The sequence below is a fragment of the Bubalus kerabau genome, chromosome 22, assembly GCF_029407905.1.
Source record: "Bubalus kerabau isolate K-KA32 ecotype Philippines breed swamp buffalo chromosome 22, PCC_UOA_SB_1v2, whole genome shotgun sequence".
Classification (NCBI taxonomy): domain Eukaryota; kingdom Metazoa; phylum Chordata; class Mammalia; order Artiodactyla; family Bovidae; genus Bubalus; species Bubalus kerabau.
In genome coordinates, this window is record NC_073645.1 from 3650481 (window position 1) to 3670164 (window position 19684).

Sequence of the window (19684 nt, forward strand, 5' to 3'; positions counted from 1 at the left end):
TATAGTGAGACTCTTAAGTTAAAATACATAATGCAAGTAGGAAATGCTTTCCTAGGGTTGAAAATAAATAAGACAAGAATTAGTAGAACTAGGAAATATTAGAAAAAAAAATAATAAATAAAAGTATTCAAGAGTAAAATTTTATAAAAGAAAAGTGAAAGAATATTATAGATTAGCTCAGACACATGGTGTGTGTATGTGTATGAATTAAAATACATTTCACGTAAGTGAATATATCTACATTTGAAAATATTATAATCCAAATCACTGGAATATTTACTATTATTTTATTTATAAATTTAAGTGTATTGACACAAACATTTTCTGAAGCAGTATCATCCACTCAGAAATAATGCAGCAGTGAAAAATGATGAGAAAAGATCTATGTTATTCCATGTACCTTACCATATAGAATTATTTGCCATTAACTGCGAACACTTTACTTAAAACATTTCTGATATTTTCTAATTAATGAAGAGATAATAAGTTCCCTACATAATCTCCACTCTGCTATGTGTGGAGAACAGGCAAAGTTCACACACAGTAGTAAAAGTAGGAACAAACTTTAAACATAGATTATTTGGTTCCAAGTCCAGGTCTTATTTGGTCAGGCAAAATAATTGGATAAATGTTTCTTCTAGGAACAGAGACAGAAGAAGTATAAAGAATGGCTAAAATACAGAAGTCTAAAATCCAGCAACAAGAAATTGACTTGATATGTTAGGCATCAAAAATCAACTATATATGCATCATGCAAAGGAAATGATCATTTATCTGTATGTATTAGGCAAGATCTTGAAGGAAGGCAGTTCAGATACAGCATATCCACCAATAAGTCATTAAATCCAAGAATAGGCATGAAAAGCTCACATCTGCTTTTTGTGAAATCTTTCTTGTATGTTTGCTGACTCATACCAAGCACCTAGGCTCAGGAAATGTCTAATTCTGGGAGATAAGACATAGAAGATATGGCAGATAATGAGTTTGTTCTTCATGTTTAGAAATTAGAACAGCAAGCTCATAAAACACAAATGTGTCCTCCATCAACCTCAGAGTAATCACTGAAACCAAAAGAGTCAATGAGTGCTCCAAGGTCATACGTGGCAAAAGAGGAAAGACTATACACATAGCTTTGATGAATGCCTGGTTTTGGTTTGTGTCAGTTCCTGTGTTGATTCTCAAACAAAGCACTTTGAGATCTTAAAGCAGGTGATGGAAAAGAGAGAAGGGGCCGGAAATTGGCAGAGGCTCCTTCAGTGAAATCTAATGATTAAAAAAAAAAAAAAAAAAAGGCTCTGGTGTCAGAATGTGAATAAGTTCAAATCCAGGTCTGCTACTTCCTAAGTTTTTTATCTTATCAAGTTAAGTGTCTCAGCCTCAGCTCATTTACAAATGGGAATAACATCATATGCCATATTAACTTTCTGTGTGGATTAAATAAGAAAGTGTTCAGCATTGGGCAGAGATCAAGATTATAACTCTTGGGGAGATGATCTGCAGTGAAGCTTAACCCCCCCTTAAATCATGGTGTACTTCCTGAAATTCAAAGATGAAGGCACATTCTAGGATAGGAGGTAAATCCCTACCTCTCCTTGAGGTCCTGAGTTCTAGAGCCAATCCCAGGACAGGAGATTAGAGACAAACTTTCAGATGGAAGATCACAGTATCAGAACCTAAAATGAGATGGTATTGGGAGTTCCTAGGTGGTCCAGAGGTTAAGACTTCATCTTCCAATGCAGGGGATGTGGGTTTATTTCCTGATCTGGGAGCTAAGATCTCACATGCCTTGGGACCCCCCCCCAAAAACAAACAAACAAACAAACAAAAAAAACAAAACAAACAAACAAAAAAACATAAAATGGAAGCAATATTGTGACAAATTCAATAAAAAGAGTATGTAAAGCCAGACTGCATACTTCTTTTATTAAATGTTGTGTCATTTTACTTTTAATGGCAAAATTATCTTACAGCCTATTGTTTGTGGGGTGAAACTTCTTGGGGCAAACGAGTTGGTGACAAAAGCAAAAGACATGAAACTTGACACAATGAAACAGTTTTTTTTGGAAATCAATGCAGCTCTTCATAAAGGATAATAAACAAATGATGCAGGAAAAAAAAAAAATTTAAATAAAAGGACTTGTTATAGGCAGAAACTGAACAGAACAAAAAGGAGGAAAAGAAATAGACCAGGATAAACAAGAGTAATTCATAAAATTAAAACTGACCAGAGAATTTTAAGGTATAAGAGAAATGAACCCAGTTAAAGCTTCTATAGTGTTTAAACAAATTACAACTAATTTAAAATGCCAATAATTTTGGCTAAAAGAGATTTTTAGTAAGATCAGAATTGATCAGAGTGAGGAAAAACTGAGAGACATGGATAAGGAATAGAATGGACATCATATTTGAACTCTTCTGAGTTTAACAGCAAGAGTAAAATAAGAAAAAATAGAATAAAAAGGGAATGTTTCTTGAGGTGAACTTTATGACAAAAAGACGGGAAAACAGTGGAAACAGCGTCAGACTTTATTTTTTTTGGGCTCCAAAATCACTGCAGATGTTGACTGCAGCCATGAAATTAAAAGACACTTACTCCTTGGAAGGAAAGTTATGACCAACCCTGATAGCATATTGAAAAGCAGAGACATTACTTTGCCAACAAAGGTCTGTTTAGTCAAGGCTACGGGTTTTCTAGTTGTCATGTATGGATGTGAGAGTTGGACTACGAAAAAAGCTGAGTTCCGAAGAATTGATGCTTTTGAACTGTGGTGTTGGAGAAGACTCTTGAGAGTCCCTTGGACTGCAAGGAGATCCAACCAGTCCATTCTGAAGGAGATCAGCCCTGGGTGTACTTTGGAAGGAATGATGCTAAAGCTGAAACTCCAGTACTTTGGCCACCTCATGCGAAGAGTTGACTCATTGGAAAAGACTCTGATGCTGGGAGGGATTGGGGGCAGGAGGAAAAGGGGACGACAGAGGATGAGATGGCTGGATGGCATTACCGACTCGATGGATTTGAGGCTGAGTGAACTCCGGGAGTTGGTGATGGACAGGGAGGCCTGGTGTGCTGCAATTCATGGGGCCACAAAGAGTCGGATACGACTGAGTGACTGAACTGAACTGAACTGAACTGACTGACACCAAAAAAAGTTGGAAAGAACAGAAATTGTGGAAGAAAAAAAGTAGAATTACAAGGCTAAATATATCTTAATATCTAAAGCACAGTTAGAGCTTTTTCTTCATAAGAGGATTTTGAGCAGATATTTATATGGGAAAACTCACATTTCCCAGCAAATTAGAGGGAAGAAGCTTAGCTTGCATAGGGAATTAACTGGAGGATTTTAAGACCTAGAACAGTAACTATGAGAAAGAAAGCAATGACAGGAAGAAAGTTACAAGTCAACTTCCAATTGGCTACAAAAACTCACAAATGAACCAAACCTTTGACTTTCTGAATCTATAATGGTAAGTTAGAGAAAAGAGGAGATAGTAAACTTGACATCTGAATTAAAAGTGCAGAACATATGAATTGACATGGAAAACCACAACAGAGGCAAAAATCTACATTCAAATTAACGCCACTTTCAAACATGAAGCTGTACAATTTTTAGCCAAATGCAAACCCCTTTTAGGGACATGGTGTGACCACTAACTAGTGTTTCTACTACTGTGGACCAGGCTTGGATTCACACTCAATAATGCCCTGAGGAGAGGCAAGGTGAAGCAATTTGGCTTGTGACATGTTTGTAAAATACTTCCAGAAATAATGTTGGCCAGTGCATTATAAATAAAATGAAAACTTGTCAATCAGGTCAAGTCAAATACTGGTACAAATGAAAAATTTTAGAAATATATGCTTAATCTCATTAGTACCTTTTCAAAGCATTAAAAAACATATTCTAATAAACAAACCATAAAACTTTAAGATAAGCTCCCCAAACCTTACCTTTGCCAGCACTGTGCTGCTGCTAAGTCACTTCAGTCGTGTCCAACTCTGTGTGACCCCATAGACGGCACCCCACCAGGCTCCCCCGTCCCTGGGATTCTCCAGGCAAGAACACTGAAGTGGGTTGCCATTTCCTTCTCCAATGCATGAAAGTGAAAAGTGAAAGTGAAGTCGCTCAGTCATGCCCGACCCTCAGCGACTCCATGGACTGCAGCCCACCAGGCTACTTCATCCATGGGATTTTCCAGGTAAGAGTACTGGAGTGGGGTGCCATTGCCTTCTCCTGCCAGCACTGTATTCTGCATTAAACTAGAATTTCAATTTGCCTCACTTGCAGGCAGCCATGGTAGCTGGACCTGCTGAGCAACTTTATGATAAACAAATGTTAGACTGTCTATGTACTATCATGTGAAGAATGTCAGAAAGCAGCTAAAACACTCTTACAGCCCAAAGAGAAGCTTCTTTAGTACATATTTTGTAAATTCCAAAGGAATCAATATATAGAAAAACAAAATTAGAATATTTAAGAATATAGCAGAGCTAGAGCTTATTAAATCTTAAATAAATTATGCAGAGTGCTCAGAATAATTTAATAAACATTTGCATTTATTACAAAGCTTAAAATTGTGGAGAACATACCAGTCATTCTGTCAAAATTTCTGGAATTATGGTAATATAGAACTTCAACGACTTCAAAAATAGACTCATATTTTTGGTTGGCAATTTTGACACAAAAGTTTTACACTTTTGAAATTATTCCACAGTAGGCTGAATTGTACCACCGCTTTTACATTCAAAATGCAATTTTTAAAGTTGAAAATGCTTATATTTTTAATAGTTTCCTTAATTATATTAATGTTTGGGAGTTTATGTCAAGTACTACAGCCATAATGACTATTATTTAACATGATATACATGAAGAAAGTGGAAAATAAAATAAAAAATGCAAATCACATAAAGATAAGTCAAGGTTTCAGGAATATATAAGAAGGAATCCATCTCAGGTTCTATCGTTCCCATAACTGTTCCCTCAGGAACAGAAGCAAACTAAAGATATGTTTTATGTCAAGACCCCCACTCCTTCTCAGTCCCACCTGATTGCACTGAAGGTTGGGCATCCCTTGAGGACAGGTAATCTACATCTAGTAAGTGACTGGCTGGTAATAACACCACATGGTAAAATATGCTTTTGTATTAATACATATACATAATTTGAAGACAAATAGGTGATATTAATTTGCAATCTTATTAGGGAAATACAGATACACTAACTTGAAGAGAACATATAAAAACATTTCAGCTTGTTTTCTTTTAAAATCTGAAATATTGAGTTTAATCTTTAATATTCTTTTCTTTTAATGACTCATTGTATTAGATGATTTGAAGCAAGGAAGACAAACAAAATACTTACTTGTGATGCTATTTCTAGATGATGACACAAAAGGAGGGAAAAGAAACACATAAAATACAATTTCAGTTCAGTTCAGTTTAGTCACGTCCAGCTCTTTGCAACCTGATGAACCGCAGCACACCAGGCCTCCCTGTCCATCACCAACTCCTGGGATCCACCCAAATTCATGTCCATTGAGTTGTGATGCCATCCAATCATCTCATCCTCTGCCATCCCCTTCTCCTCCTGCCCCCAATCTTTTCCAGCATCAGGGTCTTCTCCAATGAGTCAACTGTTTGCATGAGGTGGCCAAAGTATTGGACTTTCAGCTTCAACATCAGTCCTTCCAATGAACACCCAGGACTGATCTCCTTTAGGATGGACTGGTTGGACATCCTTGCAGTCCAAGAGACTCTCAGCAGTCTTCTCCAACACCACAGTTCAAAAGCATCAATTCTTCAGTGCTCAGCTTTCTTCACAGTCCAACTCTCACATCCATACATGACTATTGGAAAAACCATAGCCTTGACTAGATGGAACTTTGTTGGCAAAGTAATGTCCCTGCCTTTTAATATGCTATCTAGGTTGGTCATAACTTTCCTTCCAAGGAGTAAGTGTCTTTCAATTTCATGGCTGCAATCACCATCTGCAGTGATTTTGGAGCCCCCCAAAATAAAATCTGACTCTGTTTCCACTGTTTCACCATCTATTTCCCATGAAGTGATGGGACCAGATGAAATGATCTTCGTTTTCTGAATGTCGAGCTTAAAGCCAACTGTTTAACTCTCCTCTTTAAACAAAACCTAAACAATACATACACAAAACAATCAGCAACAGGACAATATACTACAGATACCACATAAAATTTATCATCTAATTATGTGTTTGATTACTTATCAAAGCACTTTGGAATAAAGTCAGTAAAGAATAAGCTAATATTTTAAAAACTTTCCAGAAAGTTGTTGTTAGGTTTTTTCTAAAATCATCTTTCTATGATTTGATGAAAAGTTAATGTGGTGCTAGTAGAAAATTAAAAATTTGATAAGAGTATATGAAAGAATTATATTCATGAGAGGAAATTGACTGCATTATTGATATTTAAAAATCATTATTTGTATTAGTAGTTGTACTGTTTTTTTTAAATTTTAGATACTATAATAAGAGTATTTGTCACTCCTACATATACATTCAAGTAAATGTATAGAAATATTCTGAATTTTCAAATATGTTATAAAGGTTAAAAGTTGATCTGCCCAGTCAATATATAAGCCCAAAACATTTAGGGGTTATAAAAATCGCATTATCTTGTTCTTCAGTTCTATGGAATAACATGATCTTTATCCTTCAAAAGGCAAAAATGAAATTTTGAATTATAATTTTTGTTGTAATATAATTCAGCTCTAACCCACTATTTAGGATTGTCACTATTGTTACAAATATTTAAAAACACATTAAAAATATATGAATATAGGCTTGTTGGAACTGTTTGTCTCCAGATTCTTAACACTTGGCCCAGTGGAATAACACTGAGCAGAAAATGGTAGAGAATGAGCAGCTCCAGTTTCAAAACTATTTTATCTTAAGCCTTACTAAAATATTTATATTAATGTAATTTAGAGGCCTCTCTGGTGGTTAAAATGGCAAAGAATCTGCCTGCAATGTGGGAGACCTGGATTCGATTCCTGAGTTGGGAAGATCCCCTGGAGAAGGGAATGGCTACCCACTCCAGTATTGCAGCCTGGAGAATCCCATGGACAGAGGAGCCTGGTGGGCTACAGTCCATGTGTCACAAAGAGTCAGACACGAATGAGCCTGATTTTATAAAATGAGATTTTATTGAGTACCACCTTTTTTGGTATTTTAGAATCTTGCAAAACTATAAAGCCAGATAATTTTCATCATGTTATCTATCTCTTAAATATTTCTAAATATTAAATCTCATATAAAGAAACATATAATATACTCACTCTGTTAACAATGATCAGGAAAAACAAATCTTTCTATAGATGAACTTGCATCTTTTTGTGTATCAAATTACAATTATTATATAACTCAACATATTTGCCTTATTTGCCAGAAAAATAAAAGTAGAATTCCTTTTCAACTATAGCAGTCAGGTCATTTTAGATGTACAGTAATATTAATTTCTTGCCCTTACTAATATATTTTACTGTAAAAGTACTTGAAATTTATTGTAATCTTTAAATTGCCTCTTTTTTTTTTTTTTGGTAATAGGTAGTATATAAAATGAACAAAAAATATATGCTCCAAAAGATGAACTCAACTCAGTATAGGAAGACAGCAGATATTATCTTCATTTAATCTAGTATCCTTTTATTTTTTCCAAGGATGTGTGCTTTTAACATAAGCTGGAGGATTGGGGATTTATAAATATTTTGCTGATTTGTGATGGGAACAACTGACTGAGATGTAATGTTAAATGCTCCTTGATGACAGTACGAATATTCAATTATCTTTTCCCTATCTACACTGTGAACAGCATACAACAAAGTCTTTTAATAATACAAAATGACAAACATGTATATGAAATTGACCAATGGAAGAATTAACTGTTTTCAAGTTTACAAAATCCATATTACAAGATAAAAACAGGATAGTATTCTGCTATATGGAAATCTTCTTTGTCTTTAACAAGCTTGCGTAAGAAGTGGTTAATAGCTTAGGTGTGAAAGCACTTTTATTCTCTTAAGCTTTAATCAAATGATATTTTTGGATGTAATATTCTTAAACTTTTAGGCATATCTGCCAAGCTGTCTCCCACATTCAACGCTCTGGTATGTTTCTCCCATCGGTCATTCCTGATTTTCTCCAATTTGGTCCTGCTTTTTGTGGTGTGAACCATGGGGACCACAGCCAATGAAAAACTCAAATTCAGCTGCAGTCATGGCAATAAAACATCTTATAGCACCTCTGAAGCGGCAGAGAAATCAGCAAAGAGCATCTCAGAAAAATGGAATTATTTTCTTCTGGTCTCAATATCACTTACATAAATGTCAAGCTATAAATTGTAACAAGAAAATAAAAATCTACTCTGTTACCCTTTATGCTTCCTATAAAGTTCTTCTTTTCCACACACAGATTCATTGATTTTAATCACAAGCTGGTGTAATGATTACATGACTATTAAAATGCATGTAATTGATCTAAGTCTCATAGTTGAGGTTCTGTTTCACATAAGACCAAAGAAAGAAATTCTTAACTAAAATTTTGAATAACTTTGAGGTATCTGAAGAGGATAAATATTTCAAGAATATAAACCATAATTTAGAACCACACAGTGTGACCAAATTAAAATATGGATATGTTTTCAGTTGTATGCAGGCATTGTAAATTCTGTTCCATTTTTAATAGGCTCTAGTTTGCTATTATGATTATTGAGCCAGGGTATGGAACTGCTCCTGGGGTTTTTTCCATGGCTCCAAAGTGGTCCTCAACCTAGAATTTGAAAAAATGTGAGTTTCATGCTCCCTAACTTATCTCTGTTTCCTTCTTTCCAAATGCTAATATATTGGAGTTGAAGATTATATTAAAAACTAGATTGCTTGCCTTGAGAACTTTTCTTATGTGCCAAAAGGTTACATAGAATTAATTTATTTCCTGAAAACCTACAAAAAGCACTCAGAGTCCAAACTCTAGAATATCACTTTTGCCAAAAATACTTTATGAACTTCCTAACATAATTTAATGGCCGGTATTTCAGAAATAAGTTTCCAGGTTTAGGAATCGCAGTCTTCAATCACATTAAATATTGACAGGAATATGTGATATTTCCAAACCTCAGATATAGTAAGCTTTTGAGATTCTGTCCTGTAGACCCCAATGGGAATGTTCCCAATAAAGGAATATAACTTCCGATAAAGTCTGGCATAAGTCCTAATCCATAAGTCATCCTCTGTGATCTTCATCTGTAATATAATTGGATTATTTACATACCAAATTTTTAAGAAATAAAAAATCCAATGGTTATTTTTCATTCCTTAAAAGTAGATTTCACTGATATTTCAAAATCTCAAAGTAACATTTCATAAATGTGTACCCATAAATTAATCTACTCATTTCATCTAAACCTTATCCCTCAGGTTAACTCAAACTTAAGAAACCCACTGCTCAATTTGTGGCAGCGTGGCATTGCATTAGTTCTGTCTCAGTGGGCGACATCACTGGTAATTTACTGGGAAATGTTGGAAACCTGTATGTAAGGACTTGTTTGAATGTTGCAATAACTAGAGGATGCTACTAGGACTTAGTGGACAGGGTCTGCTGATGCTACACATCCTTAAGCGCAAAGGACACACCAGCACAAAAACGAATAGTCCATCCAAAATTCTATAGCATCCCTACTGAGAAGGGTGTGCAATAGAAGGAGCACAGGACTCCCGGTTAGGAGGGATAAGTGCTGCTCCCTCTGTGCTCATCACGAAATTGAATTGCTAATAAGTCACTTAATGAAATACACTTGGACATGGCACACTCTTTTATAAAACAGAGAGGTTAGAGAATTCCCTGGTGGTCCAGTGGTTAGGATTCCGTGCTTCCCCTACAGGGGACCCTGGTCAGGGAACTAAGATACCTCAAGCTGAGGGGCATGGCCAAAGATTTAAAAAATAAATACATAAAAATAAAACATAAGTTAAACGACATGATCAGTGTTTTTCTTGGCAGTATGGAATCCTATGTCAGAAATTGTTCATCTCAAATGCCAGCTGGGGGTGGGGGCGGGGGGCGGGAAGGAAACACCTTGTGAATTTTGTTCACAATGGTTATCTGCAGGATTATTAATTTAAATAATAGTTTCTATAAACATTTTTAAATTAATTAAAAAAGGATGCTATTCTTTGAGCACGTTATAAAAAGATAAATAAATGATATAGAAGAGTCAGCCAAAGAGCATGATAAATGGATTTAAGAGCTGCCTGCCAGAATTATCTTCCACTTCAGACAGTAGTAACTTACAGAGCAAAGAAACCCTGATCCTGGTGTAGTGTCCAATCCCAACAGAAGTCTGGTAACAGAAATCATATAGTCCTTCACAAATGACTGCAACAGAAATAGCATATGTATTTATCATGTGTATGAAAAACAATAGCTTAGAGTGTGAATATGTTATCACATCTTAAAGGTTATGTTAAAAGTTATCATGCCATTGCTGTTGCTGTTTAGTGACTGAAGTCGCACCTAACTATTTTGCAACCTGATGAACTTTAGTCCTCTGATGCCCTCTTGCAACACCTACCATCTTACTTAGGATTATCTTACCTTGGACGTAAGAGGACATTAGAGGGCAGACACATTGAAACCATACTCACAGACAACTAGTCAATCTAATCACACTAGGACCACAGACTTTTCTAACTCAATGAAACTAAGCCATGCCCTGTGGGGCCACCCAAGATGGGTGGGTCATGGTGGAGAGGTCTGACAGAATGTGGTCCACTGGAGAAGGGAATGGCAAACAACTTCATTATTCTTGCCTTGAGAACCCCATGAACAGTATGAAAAGGCAAAATGATAGGATACTGAAAGAGAAACTCACCAGGTCAGTAGGTGCCCAATATGCTACTGGAGATCAGTGGAGAAATAACTCTAGAAAGAATGAAGGGATGGAGCCAAAGCAAAAACAATAGCCAGTTGTGGATATGACTGGTGACAGAAGCAAGGTCCGATGCTGTAAAGAGCAATACTGCATAGGAACCTGGAATGTCATGTCCATGAATCAAGGAAAATTGGAAGTGGTCAAACAGGAGAGGGCAAGAGTGAATGTCGACATTCTAGGAATCAGCGAACTAAAATGAACTGGAATGGGGGAATTAAAATCAGATGACCAGTTTATCTACTAATTCAAGTGGTCAAACAAGAGATGGAAAGAGTGAATGTTGAATTTCTAGGAATCAGCGAACTAAAATGTACTGGAATGGGTGAATTTAACTCAGATGACCATTATATCTACTACTGTGGGCAGGAATCCCTCAGAAGAAATGGAGTAGCCATCATGGTCAACAAAAGAGTCTGAAATGCAGTACTTGGATGCAATCTCAAAAACGACAGCATGATCCCAGTTCATTTCCAAGGCAAACCATTCAATATCACAGTAATCCAAGTCTATGCCTCAACCAATACCGCAAAGAAGCTGAAGTTGAAAGGTTCTATGAAGATCTACAAGACCTTTTAGAACTAACACCCAAAAATGATGTCCTTTTCATTATACGGGACTGGAACGCAAAAGTAGGAAGTCAAGAAACACCTGGAGTAACAGAAATTTGGCCTTGGAACACGCAATGAAGCAGGGCAAAAACTAATCGAGTTTTGCTAAGAAAATGTACTGATTATAGCAAACACCCTCTTCCAACAACACAAGAGAAGACTCTATACATGGACATCACCAGATGGTCAACACCAAAATCAGATTGATTATATTCTTTGCAGCCAAAGATGGACAAGCTCTGTACAGTCAACAAAAACAAGACCAGGAGCTGATTGTGGCTCCGATCATGAACTCCTTATTAACAAATTCAGACTTAAATTGAAAAAAGTAGGGAAAACCACTAGACCATTCAGATATGACCTAAATCAAATCCCTTATGATTATACAGTGGAAATGAGAAATAGATTTAAGTGCCTAGATATGATAGATTACCTGATGAACTATGGACGGAGGTTCGTGACATTGTACAGGAGACAGGGATCAAGACAATCCCCATGGAAATTAAATGCAAAAAAGCAAAATGGCTGTCTGCGGAGACCTTACAAATAGCTGTGAAAAGAAGAGAGTGAAAAGCAAAGGAGGAAAGGAAAGATATAAGCATCTGAATGCAGAGTTCCAAAGAATAGCAAGAAGAGAAGAAAGCCTTCCTCAGTGATCAATGCAAAGAAATAGAGGAAAACAACAGAATGGAAAAGACTAGAGATCTCTTTAAGAAAATTAGAGATACCAAGGGAACATTTCATGCAAAGATGGGCTCGATAAAGGACAGAAATCGTATGGACATAACAGAAGTAGAAGGTATTAAAAGAGGTGGCAAGAATACACAGAACTGTACAAAAAAATCTTCACGACCCAGATAATCATGATGGTGTGATCACTCATCTAGAGCCAGACATCCTGGAATGTGAAGTCAAGTGGGCTTTAAGAAGCATCAGTATGAACAAAGGTAATGGAGGAGATGGCATTTCAGTTGAACTATTTCAAATCCTGAAAGATGATGCTGTGAAAGTGCTGCACTCAATATGCCAGCAAATTTGGAGAACTCAGCAGTGGGCACAGGACTGGAAAAGGTCAGTTTTCATTCCAATCCCAAAGAAAGGCAATGCCAAACAATGCTCGAACTATCGCACAATTGTACTCATCTCACATGCTAGTAAAGTAATGCTCAAAATTCTCCAAGCTGGCTTCAGCAATATGTGAACCGTGAACTTCCAGATGTTCAAGCTGGTTTTAGAAAAGGCAGAGGAACCAGAGATCACATTGCCAACATCCGCTGGATCATGGAAAAAGGAAGAGAGCTCCAGAAAAACATCTATTTCTGCTTTATTGATTATGCCAAAGCCTTTGACTGTGTAGATCACAATAAATTGTGGAAAATTCTGAAAGAGATGCGAATAACAGACCATCTGACTTGTGTCTTGAGAAATCTGTATTCAGGTCAGGAAACAACAGTTAGAACTGAACATGGAACAACAGACTGGTTCCAAATGCAAAAAGGAGTACGTCAAGGCTGTATATTATCACCCTGCTTATTTAACTTCTATGCAGAGTACATCATGAGAAATGCTGGACTGGAAGAAACACAAGCTGGAATCAAGATTGCCAGGAGAAATATCAGTAACCTCAGATATGCAGATGACACCACCCTTATGGCAGAAAGTGAAGAGGAACTCAAAAGCCTCTTGATGAAAGTAAAAGTGGAGAGTGAAAAAGATGGCTTAAAGCTCAATAATCAGAAAACTGAGATCATAGCATCTGGCTCCATCACTTCATGGGGAATATATGAGTAAACAGTGGAAACAGTGTCAGACTTTATTTTTCTGGGCTCCAAAATCCCTGCAGATGGTGACTGCAGTCATGAAATTAAAAGGTGCTTAATCATTAGAAGAAAAATTATAACCAAACTAGATAGCATATTGAAAAGCAGAGACATTACTTTGCCAACAAAGGTCCATCTAGTCAAGACTATGGTTTTTCCAGTAGTCATGTATGGATGTGAGAGTTGGACTGTGAAGAAAGCTGAGCACCAAAGAACTGATGCTTTTGAACTGTGGTGCTGGAGAAGACTCTTGAGAGTTAATTGGACTGCAAGGACTTCCAACCAGTCCATCCTAAAGGAGATCAGTCCTGGGTGTTCATTGGAAGGACTGATGCTGAAGCTGAAACTCCAATACTTTGGCCACCTCATGCGAAGAGTTGACTCATTGGAAAAGACTCTGATGCTGGAAGGGATTGGGGGCAGGAGGAGAAGGGGAATGCAAAGGATGAGATGGCTGGATGGCATCACCAACTCTATGGATGTGAGTTTGAGTGAACTCTGGGAGCTGGTGATGGACTGGGAGGGCTGATATGCTGCAGTTCATGGAGTCGCAAAGAGTCGGACATGACTGAGCGAATTAACTGAACTGAACAGTTTTATCATTTCTGGTCTTACATATAGTCTTTAATCCATTAGAGATTATTTTTTTGTATGGTGTTAGAACATGTTCTAGTTTCATTCTTTTACAGGTGGTTGACCAGTTTTATCATCACCTCTTGTTAGAGAGATTTTCTTTTCTCTATTGTATAATATTTTTGCCTTCTTTGTCAAAGACAAGGTGTCCATCAGATCAGATCAGATCAGTCGGCTCAGTCGTGTCCGACTCTTTGCGACCCCATTAATCACAGCATGCCAGGCCTCCCTGTCCATCACCAACTCCCAGAGTTCACACAGACTCATTTCCATCGAGTCAGTGATGCCATCCAGCCATCTCATCCTCTGTCATCCCCTTCTCCTCTTGCCCGCAATCCCTCCCAGCAACAGTCTTTTCCAATGAATCAACTCTTCGCATGAGGTGGCCAAAGTACTGGAGTTTCAGCTTTAGCGTCATTCCTTCCAAAGAAATCCCAGGGCTGATCTCCCTCAGAATGGACTGGTTGGATCTCCTTGCAGTCCAATGAACTCTCAAGAGTTTTCTCCAGCACCACAGTTCAAAAGCATCAATTCTTCAGCACGCAGCCTTCTTCACAGTCCAACTCTCACATCCATACATGACCACAGGAAAAGCCATAGCCTTGACTAGACGAACCTTTGTTGGCAAAGTAATGTCTCTGCTTTTGAAAATGCTATCTAGGTTGGTCATAACTTAACTTCCAAGAAGTAAGCGTCTTTTAATTTTATGGCAGCAGTCACCATCTGCAGTGATTTTGGAGCCCAGAAAAGTAAAGTCTGACACTGTTTCCCTATCTATTTCCCGTGAAGTGCTGGGACCGGATGCCATGATCTTCATTTTCTGAATGTTGAGCTTTAAGCCAACTTTTTCACTCTCCACTTTCACTTTCATCAAGAGGCTTTTGAGTTCCTCTTCACTTTCTGCCATAAGGGTGGTGTCATCTGCATATCTGAGGTTACTGATATTTCTCCCAGCAAGCTTGATTGCAGCTTGTGTTTCTTCCAGTCCAGCGTTTCTCATGATGTACTCTGCATATAAGTTAAAGAAACAGGGTGACAATATACAGGCTTGACGAACTCCTTTTCCTATTTGGAACCAGTCTGTTGTTCCATATCCAGTTCTAACTGTTGCTTCCTGACCTGCATACAAATTTCTCAAGAGGCAGATCAGGTGGTCTGATATTCCCATCTCTTTCAGAATTTTCCACACGTTATTGTGGATCCACACAGTCAAAGGTTTTGGCATAGTCAATAAAGCAGAAATAGATGATTTTCTGGAACTCTCTTGCTTTCTCCATGATCCAGTGGATGTTGGCAATTTGATCTCTGGTTCCTCTGCCTTTTCTAAAACCAGCTTGAACATCAGGAAGTTCACATTTTACATATTGCTGAAGCCTGGCTTGGAGAATTTTAAGCATTACTTTACTAGCGTGTGAGATGAGTGCAACCGTGCGGTAGTTTGAGCATTCTTTGGCATTGCCTTTCTTTGGGATTGGAATGAAAACGGACCTTTTCCAGTCCTGTGCCCACTGCCGAGTTCTCCAAATTTGCTAGCATATTGGGTGCAGCACTTTCACAGCATCATCTTTCATGATTTGGAATAGCTTAACTGGAATTCTATCACCCCCTCTAGCTTTGTTCGTAGTGATGCTTTCTGAGGCCCACTTGACTTCACATTCCAGGATATCTGGCTCTAGATGAGTGATCACAGTATAGTGATTATCTGGGTTGTGAAGACCTTTTTTACAGTTCTTTTGTGTATTCTTGCCATCTCTTCTTAATATCTTCTGCTTCTGTTAGGTCCATATCATTTCTGTCCTTTATCGAGCCCATCTTTGCATGAACTGTTCCTTTGGTATCTCTGATTTTCTTGAAGAGATCTCTAGATTTTCCCATTCTGTTGTTTTCATCTATTTCTTTGCATTGATCGCTGAGGAAGGCTTTCTTATCTCTTCTTGCTATTCTTTGGAACTCTGCATTCAGATGCTTATATCTTTCCTTTCCTCCTTTGCTTTTCACTTCCCTTCTTTTCACAGCTATTTGTAAGTCTTCCTCAGACAGCCATTTTGCTTTTTTGCATTTCATTTCCATGGGGATGTCTTGATCCCTGTCTCCTGTACAATGTCATGGACCTCATTCCATAGCTCATCAGGCACTCTATCTATCAGATCTAGGCCCTTAAATCTATTTCTCACTTCCACTGTATAATCATAAGTATTTGATTTAGGTCATACCTGAATGGTCTAGTGGTTTTCCCTACTTTTTTCAGTTTAAGTCTGAATTTGGCAATAAGGAGTTCATGGTCTGAGCCACAATCAGCTCCTGGTCTTGTTTTTGCTGACTGTATAGAGCTTCTCCATCTTTGGCTGCCAAGAATATAATCAATCTGATTTCAGTGTTGACCATCTGGCGATGTCCATGTATAGAGTCTTCTCTTGTGTTGTTGGAAGAGGATGTTTGTTATGACCAGTGCATTTTCTTGGCAAAACTCTATTAGTCTTTGCACTGCCTCATTGCATATTCCAAGGCCAAATTTCTGTTACTCCAGGTGTTTCTTGACTTCCTACTTTTGCGTTCCAGTCCCGTATAATGAAAAGGACATCTTTTTTGGGTGTTAGTTCTAAAAGGTCTTGTGGGTCTTCATAGAACCGTTCACCTTCAGCTTCTTCAGCATTACTGGTTGAGGCATAGACTTGGATTACTGTTATATTGAATGGTTTGCCTTGGAAACGAACGGAGATCATTCTGTCGTTTTTGAGATTGCATCCAAGTACTGCATTTTGGACTCTTTTGTTGACCATGATGGCTACTCCATTTCTTCTGAGGGATTCCTGCCCGCAGTAGTAGATATAATGGTCATCTGAGTTAAATTCACCCATTCCAGTCCATTTCAGTTTGCTGATTCCTAGAATGTTGACATTCACTCTTGCCATCTCTTCTTTGACCACTTCCAATTTTCCTTGATTCATGGACATGACATTCCAGGTTCCTATGCAATATTTCTCTTTACAGCATCAGACCTTGCTTCTATCACCAGTCACATCCACAGCTGGGTATTCTTTTTGCTTTGGCCCCATCCCTTCTTTCTTTCTGGAGTTATTTCTTCACTGATCTCCAGTAGCATATTGGGCACCTACTGACCTGGTGAGTTTCTCTTTCAGTATCCTATCATTTTGCCTTTTCATAGTTTTCATGGGGTTCTCAAGGCAAGAATACTGAAGTAGTTTGCCATTCCCTTCTCCAGTGGCCCACATTCTGTCAGATCTCTCCACCATGACCCGCCCATCTTGGGTTGCCCCATGGGCATGGCTTAGTTTCATTGAGTTAGACAATGATGTAGTCCTGTGTGGTCCTAGTCCCCCATGCCCGAAGGACGGCGGCCAAGAGGAGTTACCCCAAGTCCGATGTCAAGGGTAGTGGCCGAGAGTGCCAGACTGCGATGGTGCAGGAATGGCTGAGAGGAGCTACCCCACGTCCAAGGTCAGGGGGCACGGCCGAGAGGAGATACCCAGCGTCTGAAGTCAGGGGCGTCGACGAGAGGAGTTACCCCGTGTCAGAGGTCAGAGGCGGCAGGCAGGAGGAGGTACACCACGCCCCCATGCCAGAGGCCAGTGGTGGCAGCTGGGAGGACCAACCCCACGCCGTGGCTGCGCGGGCACAGGAGGGCCTAGAGGAGCTATCCCACGTTGAAGGTCAGGAAGGGCAGTGGTGAGGAGATACTCCTCGTCCAAGGTAAGGAGCATTGGCTGCACTTTGCTGGAGCAGCAGTGTAGAGATACCCCACACCCAAGGTAAGAGAAACCAAAAGGTGTCCATAGGTGCATGGATTTGTCTCTGAGCTTTCTATTTTGTTCCATTGATCTATATTTCTGGCTTTGTGCCTGTACCATACTGTCTCAATGAGTGTAGCTTTGTAGTATAGTCTGAAGTCATGCTGGTTGATTCCTCCAGTTCCATTCTTTTCTCTCAAGACTGTTTTGGCTATTGGAGTTGTTCTGTACAAATTGCGAAATTATTTGTCCTAATTCTACAAAAAATACCATTGGTAGCTTGATAGGGATTGAATTTAATCTATAAATTGCTTTGGGTAGCATAATCATTTTCATTATATTGATTCTTTCAATCCAGGAACAAGCTATATATGTCTAAACCTATTTGTTTCATCTTTGATTTCTTTCATTGGTGTTTTATAATTTTATATATTTAGGTCTTTTGCTTCTTTAGGTAGATTTGTTCCTAAGTATTTTATTCTTTTCATTTCAATGGTGAATGGGATTGTTTCCTTAATTTCCCTTTCGGTTTTCTCATTGTTAATGTAAAGGAATGAAAGGGATTTCTGTGTATTAGTTTTATATCCTGCAACTTTGCTATATTCATTGATTAGCTCTAGTAATTTTCTGGTGGTGTCTTCGGGGTTTTCTAAGTAGAGGATCATGTTATCTGCAAACAATGAGAGTTTTTCTTCTTTTGCATTTCTTTTCTTTTTTTTGTCTCTAATTGCTCTGACTAGGACTTCCAAAACTATGTTGAACAGCAGTGGAGAGAGTGAGCACCCTTGTCTTGTTCCTGATTTTAGAGGAAATGCTTTCAACTTTTTTCCACTAAGGATAATATTTGCTGTGAGTTTGTGGCCTGTGGCTTTTATTATGTTGAGGTAAGTTCCTTCTGACTGTATACAACTTCTCCATCTTTGGCTGCAAAGAATATAATCAATCTGATTTTGGTGTTGACCATCTGTGATGTCCATGTGTAGAGTCTTCTCTTGTGTTGTTGGAAGAGAGGGTTTGCTATGACCAGTGCATTCTCCTGGCAAAAGTCTATTAGCCTTTGCCCTTCTTCATTCCGTATTCCAAGGCCAAATTGGCTTGTTACCCAAGGTGTTGCTTGATTTCCTACTTTTGCATTTTAGTTCCCTATAATGAAAAGACACCTTTTTGAGGTTTTATTTCTAAAAGGTCTTGTAAGTCTTCATAGAATCATTCAGCATCAGCTTCTTCAGCATTACTGCTAAGGGGAATAGACTTGGATTACTGTGATATTGAATGGTTTGCCTTGGAAACGAACAGAGATCATTCTGTCATTTTTGAGACTGCATCCAAGTACTGCATTTCGGACTCTTTTGTTGACCATGATGGCTACTCCATTTCTTCTGAGGGATTCCTGCCTGCAGTAGTAGATATAATGGTCATCTGAGTTAAATTCACACATTCCAGTCCATTTTAGTTCCCTGATTCCTAGAATGTTGACATTCACTCTTGGCATCTCCTGTTTCACCACTTCCAATTTGCCTTGATTCATGGACCTGACATTCCAGGTTCCTATGTAATATTGCTCTTTACAGCATCAGACCTTGCTTCTATCACCAGTCACATCCACAGCTGGGTATTGTTTTTGCTTTGGCTCCGTCTCTTCGTTCTTTCTGGAGTTATTTCTCCACTGATCTCCAGTAGCATATTGGGCACCTACTGACCTGGGGAGTTTCTCTTTCAGTATCCTATCGTTTTGCCTTTTCATACTTTTCATGGGGTTCTCAAGGCAAGAATACTGAAGTGGTTTGCCATTCCCTTCTCCAGTGGATCACATTCTGTCAGATCTCTCCACCATGATCTGCCCGTCTTGGGTTGCCCCACGGGCATGGCTTAGTTTCATTGAGTTAGACAAAACTATGGTCCTAGTGTGATTAGATTGACTAGT